Source organism: Nycticebus coucang, chromosome 6 (genome assembly GCF_027406575.1).
Source record: "Nycticebus coucang isolate mNycCou1 chromosome 6, mNycCou1.pri, whole genome shotgun sequence".
NCBI classification, from domain to species: domain Eukaryota; kingdom Metazoa; phylum Chordata; class Mammalia; order Primates; family Lorisidae; genus Nycticebus; species Nycticebus coucang.
The window spans coordinates 41,568,071-41,583,768 of record NC_069785.1 but is presented as its reverse complement, the minus strand read 5'-3'; the positions used below and the strand labels follow the sequence as shown (position 1 = coordinate 41,583,768).

Sequence of the window (15,698 nt, the reverse complement as noted above, 5' to 3'; positions counted from 1 at the left end):
ATCTTTGGTGCATCTTAGAATGGGTACAGGTGATTGCACTAATGTACATAGCTATGATTTAACAATAAAACAAAATTAGTCTGTTGAATATACTTAAAGAAATAGAAGGTGCTTTTGAGAGTCTGACAAAGGAAGATTTGAAATGGAACCAAGTAGAACTCATAGAAATGAAAATATATGTAAGTGGAAATTCTTAGAGTTAGACCTTCCTTGATCCCTTGTACAGGATCAAGGCCCTACATCTGTTTTTCCACTCATTTAGTTCTATAGCTTTTCTGAAACTTTGCATCAGCTCTCTGGTGAGAACAACATCAATATTTTCAAACTAGTCAGAGAAAAGTTGTTATGTAGCTTTTCTACAATAGCATATCAGCCTTTAAGCCCAAGGGCAGACAGAAGAAAAAGAGATAAATTATAATCACATACAAACTACATTTGCAATATGTCTCTGTTTTTTTCCCCCCCAGTAAGAAGGATTTTTCCAACTGTTTTTATGGCCCTTTCTAGCTTCACTCTTAGTTCCTTTAAGTGTAGCTCTTACTACTCAAACCTTATACATTGGACAGTTTCTTTATTGGAAAATATACCAAATTGAATAAATAGGTGTGCTCCCTGAAACATTTCAACTTAAAAAAAAATTTGAACTTTTTAAAACTTTAGGGTGGTGCCTGTGGCTCAAAGGAGTAGGGCACCAGCCCCATATGCCGGAGGTGGTGGGTTCAAACCCAGCCCTGGACAAAAACTGCAAAAAAAAAAAAAATCATCTTGGGTGGCGCCTGTGGCTCAGTGAGCAGGGCGCCGGCCCCATATACGATGGTGGTGAGTTCAAACCCAGCCCCGGCCAAACTGCAACAACTAAAAAATAGCCAGGCTTTGTGGCAGGCACCTGTAGTCCCAGCTACTCGGGAGGATGAGGCAAGAGAATCGCCTAAACACAGGAGTTGGAGGTTGCTGTGAGCTGTGATCTCATGGCACTCTACCAAGGGTAATAAAGTGAGACTGTCTCTAAAAAAAAAACAAAAAACTATTTTAAAATATTTTTCCCTGTCTGTAGCTTGCCTTTCATTTCTTAATTTTTTAGAGCAGTGTTAGATTTATAGAAAAAATTATATAAGAAGTTCAGAGTTCTCATATACCCTAAAATTAACATATTGCATTAGTATAGTATATTTATTACAATTGCTGAACCAATATTGATAAATTATTATTAACTGATATCCAAACTTTACAGTAGGGTTCAATTTTACACGGTAAAGTCCTTCTTACTGGGGGAAAAAAAAACAGAGACATATTGCAAATGTAGTTTGTATGTGATTATAATTTATCTCTTTTTCTTTGTTCTGCCCTTGGGCTTAAAGGCTGATATGCTATTGTAGAAAAGCTACATAGATTTTAACAAATGCATGATGTTCTGTATCTGTCATTACTATATCATACAAAATAGTTTTGCTACCCTAAAAATCCCGTATTCCACCCACCCATTTCTTCCCTTGTTCCTTGGAACCTCCAGCAATCACAGATCTTTATACTCTGTATGTTTTTACCTTTTCCAGAATATTATTTACTTGGAATCACACAGTATGTAGCTCTTTAAAATAATTAATAGACTATATTTGTTAGCAGTTTTAGGAAGTTAGTAAGAATACAGAGAGTTTCCATATATTCTCTTACAACTACCTGCTTTATCCCTTATTATGAATATTTTGCAAAATGTATTACATTTGTTACGATTGGTGAATGGATACTGATACATTTTTATTAACTGAAGCAGAAAGTTTATATCAGGGTTCATTCTGTGGGTTTTTATAAATGTCTAATGACATGTACACACCATGGCAGTATCATGGAGAATAATAGTTTTACTGCCTAAAAATCCCCTGTTCTTCACCTCTTGATCCCTCCCTCCTACCCCATAAATACTAGGCAACCACTCATCTTTCTACTGTCACTTTTTTGCTCTTCCCAGAATGTCATTCAGTCCTAATCATATGGTGCATAAAACTTTCAGATTGGCTTTTTTCCCTTAGCAATATGCATTTAAGATTCATCCTTGTCTTTTCATGTCTTAATAGCTCATTTCTTTTTATCACTGAGAAATATTCCATTGTATGAGTGTGCCACATTCCCATCTAGTGAGGCACATCTTTTGAAGTTTTGGCAATTATGAATAAAGCAACTATGTATATTCATGGGCAGGTTTTTGTGTGAACATAGTTTTCAACTTATTTGGATAAATACTCAGGATCCAATAGTAAGGTAAGCCTGTGTTTAACTTTGTAAGAAACTGATAAATTGGCTTCCAAAGTGGCTGGTATAACTTTACATTCTCACCAGCAATGAATAAGAGTTCCTGTTGCTCCCCATCCTTGTCAGCATTTGGTGTTGTCAGTGTTCTGGATTTTAGCCATTCTAATAGTTGGGTAGTGGTATGTCACTGTTGTTTCAATTTGCATTGCTCCATAATAAATGGTGTTGAGCATCTTTTGATACACTTATTTTCCACCTGTATATTTTCTTAATGGCATATTAAATCTTCTGCTCATTTTAAAATAAGTTTATTTTCTTGTTTTATTTATTTAATCTATTTTTTTTTTCAGATTAACATGAGGGTACAAATGTTTAGATTACATTGTTTTCATTTCTAAGGCAAAGTTCATGTTGTAGTTGAGCCCTTCACCCAGGGGGCTTGTTGCACACCCTCGCGTTGTGCTCATTAGGTGAGATCCCACTAATTGCTCTCTTTCCTCTGCCCTTCTCTCTCCCTCTTCTCCCCTTCTCTTGCTATACTATACATGTGTTTTTTTCTTTCATGTGAGTATGTAGTTGTTTATATGTTGGTTTCATATTAGTATTTTTTTAATGTTTGGGGTTCATTGAGGGTACAAAGAATTAGGTTCCACTGATTGCACTTGTTAGGTAAAGTTCCTCTTATAATTGTGTCCTGCTCTCAAGAGGTGTGCCATAGACTGTAACCCGTCATCCCTCTTCCTCCTCCCCTCTCCCTGCTCCCTCCTTTCCCCCACCCCCACCTTGAATTGATTTGAGTTTTTCTCTTATGAGGTTATGTATTAGATCTTTTACTGGCTTCATATTAGAATTGAATACATTGGATTCTTGCTTCTCCATTCTTGTGGTACTTGAAACACAACAAGAAAATTGTGTTTCAACTCTATCCAGGTTAGTACAAAAGATGTAAAGTTTCCATCTTTTTAAATGGTTGAATAGTATTCCACGTTCAATTTACAGTTGCCAAAATGTGGTTTCATATTAGCATTGAGTACATTGGATACTATTTTTTGTCATTCATGAGATACATTACTAAGAAGAATGTGTTTCAATTCCATGCAGGTAAATACAAAGGATGTGAATTCTCCATTTTATGAATGAATAGTACTCCAGGGTGTATATATACCACAGTCTGTAAATCCATTCAAGTTATTTGTATATTTTGGATGTAAGTCCTTTATCAGATATGGGTTTTGCAAATATTTTCTCCCTGTTTGTGGTTTGCTTTTCATTCTTTTAATGCCTGATACATTTCCCCCTGCTTTTAGGGGTTATATATAGACTAGAGGGTGCCAAAAAAATGTATACACATTTTATGAAAGGAAGACTGTATAAAATTTGTAACACTCAAGTCCTGTTTTACTTCTCCAATTATGAGGTTCTCTATGTGACTTGTATTAATCTTTAGTTGTTGGTATATATTAAGTATTACAATTTTAACACTGGCTTTTCCTTTCTTAAAGTGTGTATACATTTTTTGGCACCCTTTGTATTTTTTCTTGTTACAAATAAAAAAATTCTAGATTATAATTTTAAAGCAATATAAAATACCAGAATTTTAAAAAATTAGTTTGAACCACATGTAACTGCTCTTTTCATAGGTCCAAAAAAAAAAAAAAGTATTGGCAATTTTGTACAGTTCAGCCTAATGGAAACCAAAGCTCTTTCTCCACAGTTCTCTGCATGTGCGCTATTCATCAGCAACAAATCATTATTTTGTGTTTAAGATGATTCTTTTTAGAAATTAAGCTCATATTGGAATCAAAGGCAGATGTGAATTTTATAATCATATAACCCCAATTTTCTGACATATCTCTGGTTTCAACTGCTTTCATCACCAACCATTGAAATGTGTCAGTTATTCTAAAACTTCTTGCCATTTAAAGTTACGGTTTAAATGGGAACCCCGCTGGGAATGGTATAAAATTTTTTGTTCTAATTTTTTGGTTCACGAATTCTATTTATCCATTGTAGATGTTCAAGAATCTTTGTTTAACTGGAACTGCTAGGTTCTGCTGCTGAGTTTATGTGGGGACCAATGGGCTGCATAGTGAATGTCTTGTCTGAACACTTTCCTCTCTGCTCAAAGCCATGGGCTAGCCCTTCAGATATTTGTAATAGTTTTCTCTGGACCTGAAAATGTAAATCCATGAGCTGATATTATTTTGAGAGTCATAATTCGTGACCAGATTTAAAAAACCATCATCGTCAATGATGTTGCAAGATTACTTTTAATTGTCTGTCAAACAGCAAAAGATAAACCTAGATTTAATTCAATGCAAACAAATTTATACTATGTATAAAACTCTGCTGAAAGCGTGGAGTCAAGCTTTGGATCTGGTGGGAGAGGCAAGGCAGAACGAGACAAATGTCATGAGAGAAGTGCGAAGAGAGTGGAGTATTTGTTCAAAACATAGAACAGTTACAGTAGAGAGATCTGGAAAGGGTCTGTGGAAAGTGCGAAACGTGAGTTTAGCCCTGAGGAATGAGTAGGGTTTTATTTGGTAGAGGGGGATGGGCTTTATAGAAAGAAAACACTTTGTGGAAAAGGACCGGATTTGGGAAAGCTTGGCCCATTTTAGGGAACAGAAAGATCAGTAGCATTTATGGATTAATCATATAAAATTTTGACTGTCAAGAACATAAAGATAAATGACATTCTAGAAAGTTGAATTTTGCTGCAGCAAGAATTTGGGTCAGGCTTTCCATGGGTTTTTGTTTGGGAATGACCTGCTTGGGGAGCGAGCAGGGTGCTTGGGGTGCTCTTAGCTGAGGGTCGAATCGTCACAGCCAGGGCCGCTTGCCTGTCCTCAACTGGCCTTGGCACAGGCCTCAACGTCTGTGATGTAGTGAAAACTGTGTTTCTGGGTCTTTTCAAATAAAAAGTGTCTTCTAGTGGCAGTGACTGAAAAGCAAAGAGGGCAAAGACAGTGGTCCTTATTAACAACAATGCTTCCTAAATTTGAGTGGAATGCTGAATTTGCTATTGGATCAGATTTGTGACATGAATTTGGAATTTTGCAAGTGACTTGGAAAAAACTGTTTTTTAATAGTTTTGATAGAGGCAAGACAGAGGGCCTGCTTCTGTCCAGTTTGGGTGGGAAGGAATAGAAGGAAATAAAATAATATATGTAGAATGGAGCCATATTAAATAGCAGCCTGTTACTGGCTGATAAAATTTTCTGGGCAGCTTTTTGAACTGAACTTTTGGAAAAGTTATTATGACAGGTTGATTATATTTTTGCTGTCACCAAAAATTCATGCTGAAACTTGCTATAAGAACTATTCAAACAAATACAAGTTCAGTAAAAATAAATGATTCACATAATAGACATTATATTCTCAAAGCTTCATTCTGCCAACTTTGTGTCCAACATTAAGATTATAGATTTGGATTTGTCTGTAATCTCCTGCTCTCTAGACATTTATTCCTGGCTTTTTAACAGAATTTCAAGAATACTTGTAAAAGTATAGCTATGGTAGACATTACCAGTTGCCTACCCATTTACCATTCTGCCTTACTAATAAAACTCTGGGACAGCCATGTGCCAGTTAGAAAAATAAACCCACTACACTTATTCCCAGCAGGTTGTTAGGTTTCGTTTATGGAAGCAGTCCTAGCTGATATAGTAGCCCACTTCCTGGCAGGTGTACATTTCCTGTGGGTGCACGGGAGGAATTCAGGGAATTAATGAAGTTTGCTGGGGAATTGCCATGGCACTTCAGTGTGTTTGCACTATGGGAAGTGAATGTAAGCCCCCAAATTCACAGCTACACCTTCCACCATCAGGAGCAGATGATAAGTGCCCTCAAATGTGTCTGGCACAGAGGGGCAGAACGCCGTGGTGGAAAACACAGTGCCCGAGGAGTCAAGTGTGCTCCGAGTAAGCACAGAAGTCATTTGTGGAGTGAGTGAGGAAATCAGTGGGAGGTGTTTTGCAGAGGGGTGTGGAGGGAGCAAATCTCCTGTAGAATGCCAGTGATGAAGAACTAGTATTTAAAGAGAACACTTGAGTATTAGGAATTTGAGAAATGGTAATAAGAATCCTGACACAATGAACGAACATTCTAGACCAGTGCTGTGGAATAGAAACGCAATTCAAACCACATAAGTATTTTTAAATCTTCTTATAATCACAATAAAAAGGTGTAAATAAGTAGGTGATATTATCATAAACGCAATATATCCAATCATTGTCACAATAATTAATATGAAAAGCATTAATTAAATATTATATATTCATATTATATCTTTGAAATCCAGTATGTTTTGTACACGTACGGCTTGTCTTTTCAAGTGCTCCATGGCCACATGTGACTGGTGACTAGCACAGGGCAGTGCCAAAGAAGAAAGTGATTTATGTAGTAGATAGATACATTGGTTTATTTTTTAAAAAGTAACACTTTCACCCAAATTCTATTTCCCAGGGTTGTCCAAGAAATAGACATTAGTAAATGTCTTGGAGTGTCTAAAAGTGGTGAGAATAAGGTCCATGAAAATGTGTGTAGCTTTATGCTCTTAAAGTGAGTCAGATGTGGGTTGTTAGATCTAAAAGTAATGGTCAAGAAATAAATATTGAGATCAAAAATTTATTGAGTCCACATGTTTAATCTTGGAAAAGAAAGAACGAACACTCTCAATTTTACCTAGGGTATATTAAGAAGTAGGAAAAGTGTCATTTTAGAATTATTGACAATATCTATCTAACACAATGGGAATGTTCTTACCTTGTTTTACCATTCTGCTATTACAGGCTTTTTCCTTCCTTAAATGGGGAGAGATGGGAGAAAACAAATTTGGGGAACACAGAAAGGAAAGGCTGCCCTATTTTATTTTTGTCGCTCTTGAGCTTGATATCAATTCTTTGTATTTGATTCCTGAAGTTACATATCTCAGTGGTCTCTGTGGGCACTATTTGCGAATGTGATTATTATTTATCCAAGGTAATTTAATAAATGAAATATTCTAAAAGAGTTTTTACCTCTTTATTCCTTTTGATCAGCCGGCATCTGATACATGGTGTGAAGTTTCAGACTTGCGGCCATTGACGTACTTCCCACCGGAAGTGCTAGAGAATGTGTTTAAGGGATCTCTGCAGACGTACAGCAAGTTTTAGGTTGGTTTTTTTGGTATATGTAGAAACATGTTTTGTGAATACAGAGAGTTCCCTGGTGTCCAACTAGAAGTAGCAGATGACTGACTCTGAAGATAAGGAAGGAGAATTTGTTAAAGGATTTAACAAAGTGGTTATGTCAACATGATGACTTCAGTTTTTATAAAGTGGTTATGTCAACATGATGACTTCAGTTTATTTTCATAGTGAATATGGCTTTTTAGAGAATTCAGGCAGGCCAGAAAAGTATGACGAAGAAAAGAAAAATTATCCAGACAACCGTTGGCCATTACCCTGCCGGATTTCCTGTTCACAAGCTCCCCACATACTCCTACCTCCTCATCCCTGTAACACCGGCTCTCTCCACCCTCCCCTCCTCTCCTTCCCCTCCCATCTCCCCCCCTTCCTTGTTTCTTTGTCTTTTCACAAAGCCAGGATCAATGTGCGTTTTATAGCTTATTCTTTCACTTAACGATACACATTCCTATGCTAATAAAGTACTCGAGATAGACACCCCATTATTTTTAATAGTATGCTCCTGTAAGGGTGTCTGTTGAGTGAGTCCCCTCCTTTTTCATTTTCAGTTATGTTCAGTATTTTTCTTATTATGAATCATGATGTAGTGAACATAATTGTGTATGAATTTGTTTAGTTATTTCCCTGGTTGTATTTTTAAGTGGGATTGCTGAGAGTGCATACATGTGAGCAGAGAGTTTGTCTATGTGTTGCCAAATTGTCCTCCTGAAATGGGTATTTAATTTATACTTGCACTAAGTGTCCCAGAGTCCCATTTCGATGCCTAGAGTGTTAGTATTCCTTTTGCTAATTCAAAAATGGTGTCATTGCTTTAATTTGTATTTTTTTGTTACTAGTGAATTTGGACATGTTTTCAAATGTTTATTGGCAGTTCGTATGCATTATTTGGTGAATTGCTTGTTTATATCTTTGTCCATTTTTTAAAAATTAAGGTATGTGTATCTTTTTCTATTAAGAAACTATCTTTAGCACGTATACTCTTTGTCACATTACAGATTCAACTATTTCCAAAATGTTCATTCTATTTACTGTTCAAAGATATTGAAAACTTCTGCAAGGTGCTGTTTTTTTCTCTAATTTTCATGTGGGGCCATTTATGAGAAATATATGTTGGGTGTTGCAACTTGCTTTGTGTTTCTTGAAATGATCCATCAAAAATATTTATATACTTTCATATGTAAGCCCTGCATCATCTCTAGAGTATGTTTTGAGTATGTAATACCAAGGAAATAACCATCTAATTATGTTTTTTCTAAAGCACCTGCTACTAGCTTTGAAGTTTGTTGCTAATCTCTTCTTAGCTACATTTCTTGAGATCTAAAGTTTAGATAAGCAGTCACAATTAAGTGCATAGAAGAATAATTTGTTTTGAGTGATTCTGCTTTTAATATTTAAATTTTATGCTAACAGAGAAGTAGTAAACTTGCTCTTTTTATTTTTATTTATTCTATCTCTAAATTATATGGACACATACATAATCAACAGCAATGGCCTAAGATTATACTTTAGAAAATTTTCTTAGCCAGCCACTAGAGTCTAGTGTTCAGTGGACTCCTACCGGTATATTGAGATTTAAGTATCTGCTAAAACAGGGCTTTCCAGAGTGTGGAAAATCTAAATAACATGGTAACATTGAATCTATGAAAAATATTAACATTAAATCTGCATCTCTAAGATTTTAAAATTAATAGAGGACATAAGACAACTATACCTCGTAGGAGCAAATAGACAATAATTTATAGAGATTGAAGGATGAGGTATGGAAGGTAGGATGTGACACTTTGTCAAATAGGAAAGAAAACTTTACAGGCAGAGCTTGAGAAGTGGAGTGAGACAAGCAGAAGAGGAGCAGCTGGGTCCTGGGTACCACAAGGCTGTGGATGGGGATTGGCACCAAAGGCAATGACTGGAAGTGCATCTTGATTAGAGGTCAAGGACTAACCCTGGAGGACAGCTGGTACCTTTTCAAAATGGTGGGTGTGGTCCAGCTATTGCATGTAGTTTGAGAAAATTGGTAAAATACAGACATGTGCCAACATTTGAGAATTACAACCCACAAAAACGCAAGATCAAGCTCTGAAACCCTATTATTCTATGACTCTCTTGGCTGGGGAAGTGTAAACCCTACTGACAGTGCATCTCTGTAGCCAATTTATGGGTAAATAAATGGGCTAAGTAAAAGAGACTGTGTGACTGTGATTTTTCTATAGTCCTTAAATTAGGTATGTTTTTACCTTTAAAAATGGATCATGATATGACTCAAACTTTGCACTCCAATGCATAGAAACATATCAACCTATGTACTGATAATTTTGTATATATAATTTGGATTTTTATAAAGTAGACTTTTTTATAATGCTCATTGTTTTTCATCTATTTTAAGTCATAGATTCCTTTTAGACAAATTTCATAATTCTTTTTTTTTTTTTTTGCTACATTCTTAAAACTTTGATATCCCTCTCTCCCTCCCTCCCTTCCTTCCTTTTTTCCTTCATTCTTTCTTTCCGTTCTTTCTTTGTTTTTCTGAGACAGGGTCTTATTCTGTTGCCCAGGCTACAGTGCAGTGAGTCATCATAGATCACAGCAACTTCAAACTCCTGGACTCAAGAGATCCTCCTGCTTCCATCTCCTGAGTAGTTTGGACTATAGGTTTACACCCACACCCACCTAAGTTTTCTGTTTTTTATTAAGATAAAGTCTTAGTTTTGCTCAGGCTGGTCTCGAACTCCTGATCCCAAGTCATCCTTCTGGGTCTGTCTCCCAAAGGGCTAGGCCTGAGCTACCACACCTGGTCCAATTTCTGTGTTCTTGATATTGGGTTAGGGAGTTCCTGGTGGAAACTCACAGTAAATGAAGGCAGTTTCAAGGCTTCCATGGCCAAGATGGCTGCATAGCAAAATCTTGAAATCAGTGACTATCCCCCACCCCTCAAAAACACTTGATTTTATTTGCAGAGAATAATTATTCCGTTTAGTTTGCACAGTGCTGTTCCTGCAGTTTAAAAAATTATTTATTTGATAAACAAGAACTGTAAACATTCATGGGGTACAATGTGATATTCCGATGTACTCGTAATGTATTCTTGCAGAAAGAGTAATTCACATATCCATCACCTTACTGTATCTTTATTATTATTTTATGATGCAAACATTTAAAATCTATTCCATTGTGTTCCTGTAGGTTTGGAGGTAAGTGGCATAGGTGTCATGACCTCTGTCATTACGGGTGAGGATAACAAGACACAGGGCTTTGGTGACTTGCTTGTAACCCACATCTCCTGCCCCCCCCAGAGAGTTCTTTAAATGCTGCGGCCTCTATCACTGCCATTTGCTGACAGCTCCTCAGTTAGATACAGTACTCTTGATTGTCCTCTTTTTATTCTGTTTTATTTCAGGCCTTAGGGGAATTTCTATTCAAATAGAGTATTGCAATGAATTCTTTTCCCGAGTAAGGTAATAATATAATTCTACCTTACGCCAACTGTTCAAATACTCAACTCTTACCCTGGCAGATGTTTGAAGGATGAGAGGTAGAGCTAGATCAACAACTCTGCGTTCAGCTGGGTTCCTTCGCAGAGATTTATTGTAGAGGTGAAGTACAGAGAATGAGGTGAGCAGACACACGGTTTAATTGGCCCACGATAAGGGAGCATCCGCAGTCATTAAATAGATCTGCAAGGGCACAGAAGAAAATGGTTGTTTCAAATCATTTTTATACTGTTTTTGTGTCTTGTGTACTTGACAGTTCAGAAGCCACCAGACCATAAAGTCCAGCCAGTGAGAACACTGGAAGTCACAGAGCTCAAAGGTTTATTAAGTGGTGTGAAACGCTATTGTTTTGTGCATGTGTTAAATAATTGCTGTCAGTGCAAGACTGTTAAAAAGTCCAGCTACTAATAACATGAATGCACTTTATGGCTTCAAAAGGAGATGAAAGAGATTTGTTAGTCAGCACTTTGATGGCATCACAGCGTATGTCAGATTTGTTATTGTGAGGACTTTACTTTTGGCAGATGCTCTCCCTTCTGGCAGCAGAGCTCTAATTACCATATAAATTAAGCTGGGAAGTGAGCGGAGGGCACGCTGCCTGGCCCCTTCTGCTGTACCCAGGTTTCCAGGGCTGCAGTGCCAGGCAGGCACGGTGTGGGCCGACGCCAGGGAGAGGGCTTTGCTCCCCTTCTCATCTTTCTTCCCATTCAGATCCATTAGAGGAACATTAAGCGGCTTAGCTGCTGTGCAAACACAGGATCATTCTTTTTTCACCCTTATTTTCTTTCCTTTCTTTTTTTTTTTTAAACCTAGAGTCTTCTCTCTAACAGCATCCCATGAATTAGCCTAATCCATCCTGCCTGAATTCATAAGCACTAATTATATTTCAGCATACATTCTTACACACTAAATTATAAGTATCCTTACTTGAATCAGTTGTAACTAGTCCTTCAATGGAGGGTTTAGCAGTGTCCTTTTGTAGGATAACAGGCTCTGCTGTGTTATGTGATGAGATTAAACCATTTAGGCAGGACGGAGAGTCCAAGATGCGGATGATGAGTTATTTTTTTCCCTAAAGAGCTCTGTATTCTCTTCTCACCAATGTGTAATTCCAAACTTTATAATGGCCTTTTAAAATTCGTAAAATGATGTCTAAGGCTTAGGTACTCGTGGGCTGTGAAATGAGAACACAATTCGTGGGAACATAATTATAATACAGAAGAATAATGATTTATATTTGTAAAGCACTTCCCATGCAAACTATTTTGTTTGGTGTTTAAATAACCCTCAACGTGGGTAATTTAGGGATTACTGTGAGCTGGTTTCTGTAGGCCACACAGTGTCTCATCTCCCCTTGGGGGCTCTTTCCTTTCACCTCACACTGCTTCTTGACTGGAGGTTCCCCCCTACTACTAAGCTGACATACTTATAAAGTTCCTAATACAGTTCTCTTTTCCCAGCAGCAATCTTTATATTTCTGCCAGACTTTGGGAAAAATCATCATAATTTGCAGCATTTAAAGAGAATCACTTGTAGGCATTCTACAAAATTTTACATTCTATTGACGTAAAACAGAATTTTTTTTTCTCTCTTTGGCAAGTGATTGCTATTCCAGATTATTAAAAATCTATCTATCTATCTATCATCTAGCATCTCACAGAGGTTTAACCTTCTTGAAAGAATTGTGAAGGAGATAGGCCGATGACTGTCAAGACTCCTGAGAACTTGAGCTGGGCTATTCAGAGTGGAGGAGAGAGTCACACAGACAGGTTCTCTTTGCAGAGTAGAGCGAGGAAGGAATCAAATTGGTTGAGAGACATCCTAATTTCCAGGCCAGTGCTTCCTCCACGCCCATGAAAATAGCGTGAACCCATTCAATCCCTCTGCTTTCTTTATCTTATCTCATCAGGATCTCTCTTCTTTAATAGATGAGACTCTGTGGTAAGGAACTTCATTTGTTGGCCACGGTCAAAGATTCCTCCCCAAACTTTTCTTGGAGAAGCGCAGTCAGCCTTACCAGTCTGAGGCAGGGCTATTGGGTCACTGTGCACTTCCCAGAGGTGACTGGCTAAGGGCAAGCAGGGCCAGAAATCCCCTGTGTTCTAGAGAGTGAGTCTTGCTCTCTGGTAATACTTCTTATTACACCACGGGTGCTAGTCATTGGCCAAGTCCTTCCCTGGGATTGCTTCCATCTGGGAGGCACCTTTTCCATTTGTCCAAAGGCTTCCTTTACGTGGGCACTGCCTGTTGATGGCCCTCAGAGCAGGAACAGTTGCAGCACCGTCTACTTAGTCACCAAGGCTAGATACCTCACATTTTTTTCTTATTTTTTTTTTTCTTTGAGATAGGGTCTCACTATGTTGCTTAGGCTTTTCTCAAACTTCTAGGCTCCGGTGATCTTCCTGCCTCAGCCTCCTGAGTAGCTGAGACTACAGGTACCTGGCGTTTCTTTTCTAAATCGAGGGGAATGTCCAGGTACCTTGCTCTTTAGGTAGACATGGAAATTCACCCTTCCTTAAACACTTCACTGGACCCTATTAATTAAGCAAATGTAAGAAGAATAAATAACTATTATCCTGGGAGAAAACAGACAAGAAATTGGTGGCCAGAAAAAGTCACTACTCCTACTATCTTTTAGTATGCACTGCTGATTGTGTGTGTGTGTGTGTGGTTGTAGTGGGGAGGGGGCAGAAGTTTCTTGGGAGGAAAGGGAACCAACTCTTAACACCATTCTCCTTTTTGGTTTAATTTTGCTAGACCCTCTCTGATGGATATTGCCCCAGTGGAGGTCTCTTGGAAGGAAAGGATTTTGAGGGGCCTAAAGGGAAACTCATCACAGAGGAAAGAGGAGGTTAAACTGGTGACCCAGGCTTAATAGGACAGCCTTTCTAGGCTCATGAGGGAGGGCATGTGGCTGAGCATGGGGCCCTGGTCAACACTGGTTCTTAGATAGCGTACTGAGTTAAGGCCAATCAGCAGTTCCTTGAGTCCCAGGTGTGAGACACCACTGTAGTCTCTGTGGAGTTCTGGAACACCACGGTTCATGGCAGCAGTGGATAAAGTTGGCAACTCTTTGGCTTTGCTGGAATCACATCAACTAGAAATATGAATTCATCTTCAATAATGACCAGAGTTTCCATTTTGTGTCAGCCTGGTGTTTAGAAGCAGGGCAGACCAGGACATTTTTGAACAATTGGGGGTTAGGAATGAGGAGCAACTTCTCGAGGGAGATACTGGAATAGGCTTATGGGTCTTAAAAACAATGAGTTGGGAAAATAAGAGATGGGAGTGTATTTTTACCCTGTGGTTATGAAGGGAGTCACATCAGTCTATTCTTCCTCAGGGTCTTTCAGATCCTTTATCTCTACCTCACACATCAGGTGCTCCTCCTGCACCCAGTCTCTCCAGTCCACTCCACACTGCTGTAAAAATGACCTTTCTAGAATGCAAATTTGATATCTCACGCCCCTTCTTAACATCTAACAATGGCTCTGTAGCCTTTAAGATAAAATGCAGCCTCCTTGGCCGATATGTGTGGGCCTGCACATGCTAGTCGTAGCCTTGGCCTTCAGCCTCATCACTTGCAGCAGCTCCCAGTCTGCCCAGTGCACCTGCCACTGTGAACTACTGTTCCCTCACACACAAATCTTCGTGCCACTGAGTCTTTGCATGTATTATTGTTTCCCTTGCTTTTCATTTTCTTGTTCTTAAAGGTATATTCAAATATCTTCTTTTTTATGCCAGAAAGACTCCCCTCCAAACCATCTGAGCCCAAACTGGAAAGCCTGATACACAGGTGCCGGCCTCCTACCTAACAGGCTGGTTCAGGGGTCCTCAAACGTTTTAAACAGGGGGCCAGTTCAGTCTGTCCCTCAGACCGTTGGAGGGCCGGACTATAGTTAAAAAAAAAAACTATGAACAAATTCCTATGCACACTGCACATATCTTATTTTGAGGTTAAAAAAAAAAAAAGGGAACAAATAAAATCACACCGTTTCATGTGGCCCATGGACCGTAGTTTGAGAAGCTCTGGTTAGACAAAGGGAGAGTGGAAGTATATTTTCACCATGAGAAACAGAAAATGTATGGAAGAAGAAAAGGAGAAACAATATATAGTACCCAGATGATCCTTTGTTTTCTTTTGTCCCCGATTTCTCTATTTACTTCTAACATTTTCTCTTTGAAGATTTCAGTGATTTATGTCATTCGTGTGGCATTTTGATAACTACTCTTATTATTACACATGTAATCATCTGATTAAGTATGTGTGATATTGTGATATAATAGAAAGATATATTTAGTCTTCATTCCAACTTCCTGGCACAGAGCTCTTAAGTCACTTGTAGTATCTTGAGTGAAGGAGATGACAGAGCAAGTTCTATTAATAATATTTGGTCTTAGGTCCAAGTTCATGACCTGAGAGCATCAAAGGCACTTGGAGTCTCTGGAGTGATAAGAGTATCTTTGTATGCTAATGAGATGACTGGTGCCTCAGGGCTCCTAGATAGTTTCACAATGAAGGCTGGTCACTAGAAAGACTGAGCATGATTAGAAAGTTGGAACTTTTATTCCTTGCCTGGATCTCTAGAGAGCGGAGAGAGGCTGGAGATAGAGTTAATTACCAAATGGCCATCAATATCATCAATTATGTCTACATAATGAAACCTTCATAAAAACCCCTCAGCGATGGGGTTTGGAGAGCTGCTGGGTTGGCGAACATATGGAGGTGCTGGATGGTGGTGTGGGTAGAGGAAACAGTGAAGTTTTGTACCCT

The 15,698-nt window shown here is 38.3% G+C and overlaps 1 protein-coding gene across 1 annotated transcript in view; it reads left to right on the top strand.

Annotated features, from left to right (window-relative positions):
• The window catches only part of FSIP1 (fibrous sheath interacting protein 1), a 200,919-nt gene that overhangs the window by 90,559 nt on the left and 94,662 nt on the right, over positions 1-15,698 (top strand). The gene's annotated exons all lie outside the window — the stretch shown is intronic.